Below are 11,893 nucleotides of genomic sequence, written 5' to 3'. Positions count from 1 at the left end.
CCTAGGCTCAGTGGTTTAGACCACAGCACCACCCGCATCCCTGTTTGTATGAGTGGACATGTGATTAATTTTTATGGATTAGTAGCAATCAGATTCCTGTATTGCAGAGGGTTAAACCAAACAGCCCTTGTGGTCCCTTCCCACTCTACAACTCTAATTCTAAGCCTCATCAGCTCTAGCAAGCAATGGCCAGGGATGATGGAAATCGTAGTTCAGCAACTTCCAGAAGGCCACAGGTTCCGCACATCTGATTTACAAACCAGTGGGAGAACATCTCTGCTTCTCAACATCAGTGAACAAAGGGAAAGGACGGGGATTTTTTTCAGCCAGAACTGCACCTGCCCCCCTTAAAGCACTAGAACACGGGGCATCCAATGAAGCTGAATGTTGGAAGATTCGGGACAGACAAGAGGAAGGACTTCTTCATGCAGCGCTTGAAGCTTAGCCTTCCACAATAGGCAATGACTTTGAAAGAGGGTTAAACAGATTCATGGAGCAAAGGGCTATGGATGGCTGTTAATCACAGCAGATATGCAGTCTCCACAGTTGGAGGCAGCAATGCTTCTGAATACCAGTTGCTGGAAACCTGAGGAGGGAAGAGGGCTCTGGCGTTCAAGTCCTGCTTGCAGGTTTCCTGCAGGCATTTTGGTGGCCACAGGATCAGGGGCGCCGACTTATAAAAAATATTGGGGGGGCCCATACCGACTTATAAAAAATATTGGGGGGGCCCAAGACCTCCAAACCGCTGCTGCTGGGGGAACGAAAGGGGCGAGCCCCGGGCTGCGCCGACCTTAAGTGAACCTGTGAGGGCCCGCCCTTTGCGGCAGCCAATTGGCTGCCGCCGTGGGCGGTGAATATTAATGAGCTAGGGGGAATCCCCGCTTCTCGCAGCCCTGCGAGATTGTTGATGGGTCGAGAGCCCGCAACCCCACCCCCTCTCTAGATCGGGAGTGGCTTTGTTTTAACTCATTACTGAATGTATTTTAAAAGGTAACTATCGTCAAACAAGGAAAATAAAAAATACCAACATAATTTTGTGATTTACAAAGTATAATATAACTAATAATTTTCTTAAATTATTGGGGGGGCAGAGCCCCCCCAAACGAATTTTTGAGGGGGCTCGGGCCCCCTCAGGCCCCATGGAGTCGGCGCCTATGCACAGGATGGTAGACTACATGGACCATTGTCCTTCTGTTCTTATCCGGAGGGGCCCCTAGGGGTGTCCCCCCCATGACCTTAGCCTTCAATGGGTCGTCCCTAGCATGCATGGAGGGAGATGTCCCTCTGCCTCACTACACATATCAGATTTCCTTTGCTTTTGTGGACACAAATGCACCACTACAGAGAGAATCTGCTGACAGGGAAGAAAACACAGGTGCCCCTTTTGCCAAAAAAGAAAAAACAGAGAAACTGCCGACTGCAATGTCTGCTGTGTGAAGCAGCCCCCTGCTGTCATCCCTGGCGCTGGGGCAGGATCTGAGGCCTTGCCTTGTTATTCCAAGTCACTGTCTGGACTAGGTTTTCATTCATTCGCTTGGCAAATTTGTGCAGCATTAGTAATGCAAAACCAACGCACATGTCTGAGACCCTCCTGGACTGGAACATCTCCCAAAAGCGGGGGGAAGAGGGAGGGAGGCCTGCCTGTCTCGTTTTTCTCTGGTCACACACAAAGTGTTTCAGATCAAGATTCTTAACCCTGAGACCTGTGATGTTTTGTTGATTCGTGACCAGGTGAGGGTGTTGGGGGGGGGAAAGGCTACTCGCCCCCTTTCTGGAGAGCACCATCACTTAGTTGCCACTATTGCCACCTAGCTTAAGGTTACCAGATTTTTTTCAACGAGTCCGGGGACACTTTTCAACTTCCTACTAAATACTGTAGATGGATTTTGTCAGGGGACTCATTTGTAAATCCGGGGACTGTCCCGGGGACGTCTGGTATCCTTAACCTAGCTCCATCTGTGAGATGTTGAGGAGGGCATGGAACAGGCGAGCCATCACCTTAAGAAAGGAATTGCTTTGGCAGGTTCCTCAGCCTCTTCTACTAGATCCTAAGCCTTGCTGGATACAGGATCGCAGGCCTGGAAGGGATGCTACGATATTATGCAAGCTGACCCTGCAAATGATATCCTACCCTACCACCCAAAGGAGCTGAGTGGGGATTGGAACTAGCATTTCCAAAGCTCAAATCCTGCTTTTCCCGGATATTTAGTACCACAACTTCCATTATTATTATTATTATTATTATTATTATTATTATTATTTATTCAATTTTTACACTGCCCTATACCCGGAGGTCTCAGGACGGTTCACAAACAAGACCACAAATATAAAATCAAACCAAAAGCAATACCCCCCCAAAAAAGAACCACATTCTAAAAGGGTGCTGGATGTCAATAAAATCAACCAAAGGCCAAAAGGAACGTTTTTGCTTGGCACCTAAAGGTGTAAAATGAAGGCGCCAGGCGAACTTTCCTGGGGAGAGCATTCCATAGACAGGGAGACACTGCAGAGAAGGCCCATTCTCGTGTTGCCACCCTCCGGAGCTCTCAAGGAGGTGGCACACAAAGGCCAGGTGAGGAAAGGCTGCATGAGTCCAACATTGGTTCCAGGTTTCAGAGGACCCTTGAGCAAGATGCCTTCAGTGCCACCCCTTCCCTCAGTGGGCCACAATCCTCCTCCTTATTGACATTCCCACTGCCCATTTATTTGCTCTCTCCTAGACCCTATAGAACTGCCTATAGAGAGTGTGGCAAGGCCAACGAAGCAGCCTCTTCTCCTCACTCTTGCATGCTCAGAAAGGGCAAGCGGACACAGAGTAGGAGCCAGGAGGCTCTGGGGGTCGGCAGTGGGAGCCTCTGCAAGGGTGGGGACCTTGGCACCCACCCCCAAATGCCCATGTCTGGCTCTGGCTCCGCTAACCACGATACTGGCTCCCTTCCCAGAGGGGGTAAAGTGGAGTCCCCCGCTCACCTCTTCCTTCTTCAAAGGAAAGGGGAGGGTGAAGGTGGCTGTTGCCCAAAGATTCCCAGGGGAAAGCACCCCGAGGTCTTTTCTTTGTAACCAGACGTAGAGGGCCACCTAAATTAATTAAGCTGCCTAAAGCTTCTTAAGAAGTATTAAATCTCCACTGTATGTTAAGCTGTCGAGGGTCAGACAGTCAAGGGGAGAGATGCACAGCAACTTTGATAAAACTGGCCATTTTCCTGCAGCATTCCATAATATTTAGGGAAGGTTTGTAGGTGGGATTTGTTGCCGCATTAAGGCTCGAGAGGGGGAGTGATTAAACCCCTAACGATGCTCAACTTTGTCTTTGCAAATTAGCTTCAAAGCAGCTAAACATTCAACTAAAATAGATTATAGGAGCAAAGGGTACCTGCTGCCCACAACTGATGTATTAAACAATAATTAAAACATTTTTGTCGTTGCAAGTTCTGCTCCTGCAGAGGCACCTTTTTAATCAGGCAAAAGGTTTCAAAGTCAGTTAATCAACCCAGTTAATCAACCATGAGCTGTAGCTCTAATTAGAAAAACGTCTCATGGAAAACACTCAGCTTTCAGTTTTTCTAGATCAAGGGTGGGCTGCCTTTTTTTCTGGAGAGAGAAAGTCACATTCCTTAAGGGAGCTGCATGATGGCTGTGAGTGGGGCCAAAACCACTGCTATGCAAGGGCATCCACCCTCTCTCTTTCCTGACCCTCTCCCCCCCCCCCATAGTTCTCCCCAGCCAGTGGAGGAACAGACTGCTTTTGAAATTAGGCTGAGAGCCACAAAGATTAGTCTGAAGATGAATAACATGGAAACATAAATGAATACCTTTCTGCTGCTAAGCACTGATCCAGAGCTGCCAGAGATCTCATCAGATAATGAAACTGGGACATTTACAACTGGGCTCACCAGCTGCTAACAAGATGCTCCAGAGGGTTGCTTCTCTGCAAAAGAAAAGCCCTGCAGGATCAGACCAGCATCCTGTTCTCCCAGTGGCCTCTCAGGTCCCTCTGGGAAGCCCAAAAGCAGGACATGAGTGCAGCAGCACATTCCCCACTTGTGATTCCCCACAGCTGACATTCAGCTGGCATTATGGCTTTATTCTTAATATTAAAAGACTCCTGACACTCAGAAGATGGAGACAGGGTGGTTGGCGGGTGGGGCGGGGTAGGAGCCAGGCATTGCTGTGAATCTGGGGGTGGTACCTGGTGGCACCTCAATGCCCCAGTAGTGTCCAAGCCTTGAGTGCGTTGAGCACAAACATGATTGAAAACCAGATTTCACCTGATAACCACGACGAGCCCAAATCATGATGAATGCGCAATTTTTTAAAAAAGACATCTCCAGTTAAACTTGGAGGTCTGGCTACCCAGATCCATCTGGAATACAATGGATTGCAACACAGTTGGGGTTGTGGAGCAATTGCATTCATGACCCTTTTGTTTTGGCTGCAGCCGAGCTTCACCCATGACTTTATAGGGAGTGTATCACACGCTTCTTGGCCGGGGGCTGATGCAACTGCGCCTTGAAAGTGACGGGTGCCTCCTTGCTGCAGTGACTGCCAGCCCACACCAGGGGTCAGCATTCTGCAGAGGATCCGGCGGCTGCAGCTGCATCGCCAGCCAAAGCAGTCTGCACCTCTGCTGCTCGGATGGCGCAAGGGATGCCGAGGAGTTGCATCATACCAGGGGGGCTGGTTTGGCTTCTTCCTCCTTGTGCTCAGGGCCAAACAAAAGGCTTTGAGTGGAACAAAAGAATATCCTTGCCTGCATGGGGTGCAGGGCGGCGGCGGCGGGGTGGGGGGGGGCACCTTCCCAGACAGCTTGTCTAAAAAAAAAAAATTGCTTATTGGTTCGCCCAATCAGAACTTCCGTGGTACACAAAGGCTGCTCAAACAGGCAGAGGCACAAGCAATCTTGCAACGAGAGAAAGAGAGAGAGAGAGACTTCAAATCCAATTAATATGCATAGGTATATACGTCCCAAAATAACACTAGGGGGGGGACTAACCTGCTCCTCCACTCACAAAGGGGGAGCTGATCCCCAGTCCCCCACTGTCTGCAAGAAGGATTGTCCAATCTGACCATTTCAGTTTCTCATTTTTCCATTCTTAAATTCAGTTCTTCACATTTCCCCAAGTTTTTTGTAAAGGACCACACTAAAATTCATCAGTGTCTTAGTGCAAATTTATCCTAACTTGGACACAACCAATATTTGGGGGGGGGGGCAGCCCTTTTGTTGGGGAGGCAGGACCTCAGCTATGTATTTTTATTGATTTAGGAAGGCAGCTGCCCCTTCCTGCCCCCGCAGACTACGCCCATGCTCAGTGGCGTAGCATGGGGGGTGCAGGGGGTGCTGGCCGCACCGGGCACAACATCTGGGGGTTAGGGTTAGGGGGCGCAAATCCACGGGTTAGGGGGTTCAAATTACTTGCTTGCCCCGGGTGCTGACAACCCACGCTACGCCACTGCCCATGCTACACACTTTTGTATGCAAGTTTGCTTAATCTACACATTTTTGCAAAGAATTTCACCAAATATAATGCATTTTTGAAGCTTGTTTTCTGTATCCTAGCTTATGTACTTTGGTATACCTTCCTTGACTGGAAAACTGTATTGCATGAATATTGAGGGGTGGCTGTATTTTGGTTCGTTTATTGTTTCAGAAAGCCTTCCCAGGGAAGTAGAAAGTAGGGATTTGCACTGCTGTCTCCCAGCTCCTAGTCTATCCTAGTCTATCGCTATGCCACACAGGCTCTTTTCTGCTGCATACTGCCCTGAAACCTTCATATGCTGGAGGCCAGCATAAAAAAATGTTTCAAATGAATCACAGTAACTAAGCAAGTGCCCCACTTCTCATATAGATAGTGCAGATGATTCCACATGGCAGTCGCAGGGGTCCTCACCCCCAAGCTGCAATATCAGTGTTCTCTGCCTTTGATCTCCTTTGCAGACCACACAACAGAATCAGATCCTCGCGATAGCAGGTGAGGGCCTTTTAATAATTCTTCCTTTAGCTAATTATAGATATGTTCTAACAGAAAAGAAATCAGCAGCGCTGTGGTGAGATTGGGACACCCACACAGAAACGACTGCGCAAGAATCACCCATTTCACCATTGTTGAAGGAGATGGTGGAAATGTTTGCTCTTTCTGGCTGCTGTTTACCCTCGGACAATGGCTCTAGGGTGTTCCCATCAAGATTTCTGCATTGGCAGCTGCTTGCCTCCCATCCAGGTTGAAGTGTGAGGAGGCCACAAGCCTAGGGAATAACAGGGCAAAAGGCACAAGAGCAATAGTTTTATTGGGGCAGAAGAAAAGGATGAGTGGATTGGTGTGGTGGTGAGAAGGAGGTTAGCCATCGTCCAAAGGAAGTGAAGTAGTAGACATGAACAGAGCTGGCATCAGGCGTCCCCTCAAAAAGCACATTGCAGAGTTGGAAAATATTCAGAAAGCGGAAACCAAAATGATCAAGAGCAACTCCCTTATGAGGAAAGATCATAGTGCTTGGAACTTTTTAGTTTAGAGAAAAGGTGAGGGAGAAGCAGCATGATGAAAGTTTATAAAAAATGGAGAAAGTGGACAGAGAAATGTTTTCCTCCCTCTCTAATAAACACTAGAGCTCATGGACCCAATGAAGTTGAGAGTTGGAAGACGCAGGAGGGATAAATGAAAATACTTCTTCATGTAATGCTTAGCTGAAGTATGGAATCTGCTGCCACAATATGTAGTGATAGCTGCCAACTTGGATTGTTTTATAAGGGTTTAGACGTGATAGCTATGGTCTGCTTTTGCTGTCAGAGGCAGCATGCCCCTGAATACTAGTTGCTGGAGAACACACAGAAGGGAGAGGATTGTTTCGCTCAGGTCCTGCTTGCAGGCTGCCCAATGGAGTGTTTGGCTGGCCACTTTGAGAACAGAATGCTGAATGAGATGGGGCCTCTGTGGCCTGATCCAACTTCAGGTCTCTTTCAGTGGAAGCCTGCAAGCAGGACATGAAAGCCATAGCCCTCTCCAATTCTTGCTCCCTGGTAACTGGCATGCTGGCTTTGTGCATAGGAGTTGGTTAGCCATTGTGACTAATAGCCACTGAGAGATCCACCCTCCACGAATCTGCCAAATCTGCCTTAAACTAGCAGCTATCGCCCACAGCCTGCAGCAGTGAATTCCATAAACTAATTAAGTGGTTTAATTATGGGCTGTGCAAAGGAGGAGTCTCATTTGCCAGTCTGGAATTCATTGCCAAACAATTTCATGGGATGATCTGAGTTGTAGAATTATGGGAGGGATACAAAGGAGGAGGAGGGGGAAGAGATGTCGACCTGGTTACCTTGGCAAAGGAGATGTTGCTGGACAAATGATCAAAGGAATGCATGATTGCCTCCCCATACTGATCATGTCAAGAGACCCCATGGCCCATCAGGCTTTCCCAGTGGCTGAGATTCTTCACATGACCTCAATGGCAACCTGAATATTAGGCAGCTCTAAAGGTGGGTTGGTGCTCCCTTTGGGTCACATTGCATCAGAAAAGGCCCCTTTGCACATCTCATCACAGGGTCCTTCCAGCTGTGCTTTTCATTGTCCATTCATGGTTATTTGTGCTCATTATGGTATCAGAGCAGTAATATGGTTTCAACAGTATTTTAGGCTTGGTGGGTCTGTCTAGATGACACCTGCCAGGCCTGCTTAGAATCTAGTAGAAGAGGCCACTGAACCAGTCAGACAATTGGCTCTGGAAGATAATGGCTCTGGCTGGCCACTTAAGTACCGTGCTTTAACATATCCAAATAAATTGTTCTGTTATAGAGACAAGAGCATGGGCCCTTTCCCACCTCACCTGGCTGGATGCCACATCATCCTAGGATGAATAACAGTAAGTGTGGGAGGGTGCTGTGGGTGTAAGTGAGGCTGATGCTGGAAGATGGAGCTGGAGACATGTCTGCTCTGTGCTGCATCTGAAGTTGTGACTTCCCTGGAAAATCTAATGGAGAAGTAAGATCCCTTGGTGGTGTTAATGCTGCAACCCTAGGCTCAAGTTGTACATATGTATAAATGAAACCATATATCCTAAGGATGCCATATGCTCCACTGAACTTCATTCCAAGGAAACCAAAACTTGGGTACGCACTGGAACCACTTGAGTCTCTTGCTGCTTAGAGATTGGGGGTGCTTGTAGCAACACTGTTTGCATCTGCAGAAGTTTTGGGACAGACACGTGGCTTCCTTTCCAATTGGTGCATGACCTGCCATCCTTTTTATACCACAAATATTTTGGGGTGGTTGCTTTTCTGCTTTTGTTGCACTATAGCGCAAGAGTGTCTCTCCCGGTGACAACAATGCAACAACAATGGAGAAGCATCACACATAAAGCAGAATGATATGTGAATTGTCTGATATAAATCCACTGCTAATGTACTGTGATTGTACCAGTGACATGCTGCAGAAATAATGCACTCACTGAAACAAACAAACAAACAAACAAACAAACAAACAAACAAACAAACAAACCCCAAACCTAGTCTGGTGTACCTTCATGCTGCCTCTTGTGTTACACAGACTCTCCAAGTGTTCCTATTTTCCAGGCACAGTCCTAGATATACAGAAGCAGTCCCATTTTCAGATTTGATTGTAGAATGTCCTGCTTTTCAGCAGAGAAATGTTGGAGGCAGAAAACTTCCGGCAGACAAAAGTGCAGTTGTCATTGACAAAGCCTAAGGAACTATGTTTTTATTGAGACTTGGGACAGAGACCAAGCAAAAACATCAGCTTAATACCCAGTACTATGCAGATTATGACTTCTGCCTTCACAGTAGTCCCTGACTTAACAGGAGGGTATGGGATAGGGCGTCCCTATTTTCAGCAGAGAAAACTATGGTTGCATAGTTTGGAACAAGACGGATGTGGACATTTTATAGTATGTCCTGTCAAGTTGGAGAGAGGGGAGACAGGACAAGCCTGAACACAAGCAGTGGCAGTTCTCAAAATTTCCATGGTCTCTTCAAATTGTTCCCTGCCATTCCAGCCTCAGGGATCTCCCACTTAAAGTTTCTCTCACGCCCATCCTGCTGAGCCCTGCTCCAGAGGCCCTGCCTTTCCCACAGAGGCAACTGCCGTCTGAGCCTGCTGAATACAGACCATTCTTTTCACCTGAGGCCCCACAGCCTAACCCTTGTATTGACTTGTCCATTCACAGCTCAGCTTCTGCCCTCCTATCCTGTAGCCACCTGTGTTCTTGCGGCTGAGTCTCTCTCACACACTCTTGCCTTTGAGGATCAAGGGCTGCTCTTCCTCCTCCTCCTCGTAAAACCAGCTTTCATCTGCCCTTTTATAGCGAGGGGGCAAAGGAGTCCCCCCCCCCCCCGCGCTGTGTGTGGTTTCCCTTTCAGCTCCCTGACATGTTGCTGCCTTTCTACACCACTGTAATTAAAAGTCTGGTGGCCTGGCAGGGGTTTATTATGCAATGCCACAGCCACAGAGATGGCTCAAGCAGTTTCTTGTGTTCCCTGGCACAACTGGGCTCCAGCAATAACAAAAAGTCTTGCATCATTAGATCTTTGGCCTCAGTTTGCGATGGGGCAGCCGGCAGGATTGGGGCAAGGCTTTCATGTTGCCCCAGGGAGGCAGCAACACACACGGGCCTGAGAAAGGCACAGCAAAAGGTTTTTCATTAGAGGCAATGCAAAACACCACCCCCACTTTTCTTATCCTAATCCAAATCCAGATTCACAGATAAGTAATGCCTTTATTATAACCAGCCAAAACGTCATAAAAATGTCACAAGCTTTTAAGTTCTCCAGAATTCTTCATCAGGCAAAATGTTACACAAAGCTGGGGGGGGGGGAGGAATACCCTCTGCCTCCAGAAAACTTCTAAAATATTGGCTCTAGTGGCCATAAAGTAAGACTGTGAGAATATAAGAAGAGCGCTGCTGGATCCGGCCAATGCTGTCCAGCATCCTGTTCTCACATTTGGTCAACCAGATGTCAATGGCAAGCCAACAAGCAGGATCTGAGCACAACAGCAGCCTCACCACTCATGATTCCCCACAACTGGCATTCAGAGGCATCTTGTCCCTGGAGGCGGAATCCTCCCAGCTGCTACAGATGTCAGGGTATGCGCTGAGGATTCTGGGACAAGGAAGCAATGGCTGCTCCCCATTTCTGAGAATGTCTGGCTAGTTACCCAGATCTTATCTAACCGGGATCCTGGAATCACAAGGCGCTCACCACCAACAACAACAACCCCACACACCTACACAACTCTTTCCCTTTCTATTTTTGATGTTAGTGAACCTTTTGCGCTCTCTTTTTCTAAGAAAAGAAAACCAGAACCAATAATAATAATAATAATAATAATAATAATAATAATAATAAAATAGACTCAGAGTCGCAAAGTGATTTCATGCTCTTTATTCAGCTCATAGTGGTGAGGAGGAATGAATGAGAGTCCCCTCAAAGTATCTGCTTTATATACATTATTTACACAATGGGCTGCACATGATTGGCTAATTCTGGAATTCTACTGTAAGCCAATCAGGTTGTGGATTCACTTCTATCTGGAGCATGATTGGGTGGTTCCTGCCAACCAATCATACTGCTGCATTGTTCTAAGACCAATCAGACTGCTGCATTCTGAATCCTATTGTTCTAGGACCAATCAGACTGCTGCCTTTTGGATCCTATTGTTCTAGGACCAATCAGACTGCTGCAGTTTGGATCCTATTCAATTCAGTACATAACACCCCTCCCCTCTAAGTTCCAGTCCTGCCCGGGAGGTCGCATTCATAGTCCTCAAGGTATGCCGGCGGCCTACGTGTGCGTTGCGGCCTGGGATGTTCCCTGGTCCGGGGTTCAGGTTCTGGCTCGTGTTCCAAGGATGCTGGCTGTGATGGGGCTGTTTGGTCTGGTGCAACCTGCTCGCTCAGTCGTAGTTCTGGTTCCGGTGTCCTTTCGGCCTCACGGGTCCTCTCTGTATTTACTGATTCTGCCTCTCCTGCTTGCCCCTGCTGCTCTATGGGCCTCACTGCCCCACTGTTCCCTTGGGACTCCTTTGACCTGTCCTCCTCCTCCTGGTTTTCTCCCAGGAATCGTCACCGTATCTGGTCGCAGTGGCGGCGCCAGCATTGCCCCCCGTCTGTTAGCACCTCGTACGACACGGGGCCAGTGACCCTGGTGACTGTGGCAGGTACCCATGCAGGGCCTGCCCCAAAATTCTTTGCGTACACTGGGTCCTGGGCCTCGAAGGTCCGGAGGTTCCTGCCTTCCCCCACCTCTACCTCATCCTGAGCTCTATCAGGGTGAAGGCGGTCCAATCTGATTGCAAGGCGCCGACCCATTAGTAGTTCAGCGGGGCTCCGGCAAGTCGTTGAGCTGGGGGTGCTGTGCTGTGCTAGAAGGAATGTGGCAAGGCGGTATTCCCAATCCCCTTGCGTCATGCGGCAAAGGGTGTCCTTGGTGGTCCGCACCATGCGTTCTGCTTGGCCATTGGTGGCCGGGTGGAATGGCGCCGAACGGATGTGGCGGATGGCGTTCTGCGCTATGAAGGTTTGGAATTCTCCTGACGTAAATGCCGTCCCGTTGTCTGAGACGAGAGTGTCAGGGAGCCCGTGGGTTGCAAACAGCCTGCGTAGTACCCGGATGGCTGCGGACGTAGAAGTGGACGGTACCAGTGCGACTTCCAGCCATTTGGTGTAGGAGTCCACCACTATGAAGAATGTTTTCCCCTGAAAGGGGCCAGCGAAGTCCACATGCAGGCGTGACCATGGTGCTCGGGCAGACTCCCAGGTCTGGACTGGGGCCCTTGGGGGATCTGGGCGGGATTCTTGGCAGGCCTGGCATTGCTTGACCCAGGCCTCTATCTCTCCGTCGATCCCCGGCCACCACACATAACTCCTGGCAAGGGCTTTCATTCTT

This window comes from Podarcis gaigeae, assembly GCF_964106915.1.
Source record: "Podarcis gaigeae genome assembly, chromosome: 8".
Lineage (NCBI taxonomy): Eukaryota > Metazoa > Chordata > Lepidosauria > Squamata > Lacertidae > Podarcis > Podarcis gaigeae.
Note: the sequence above shows the minus strand (reverse complement) of the source record.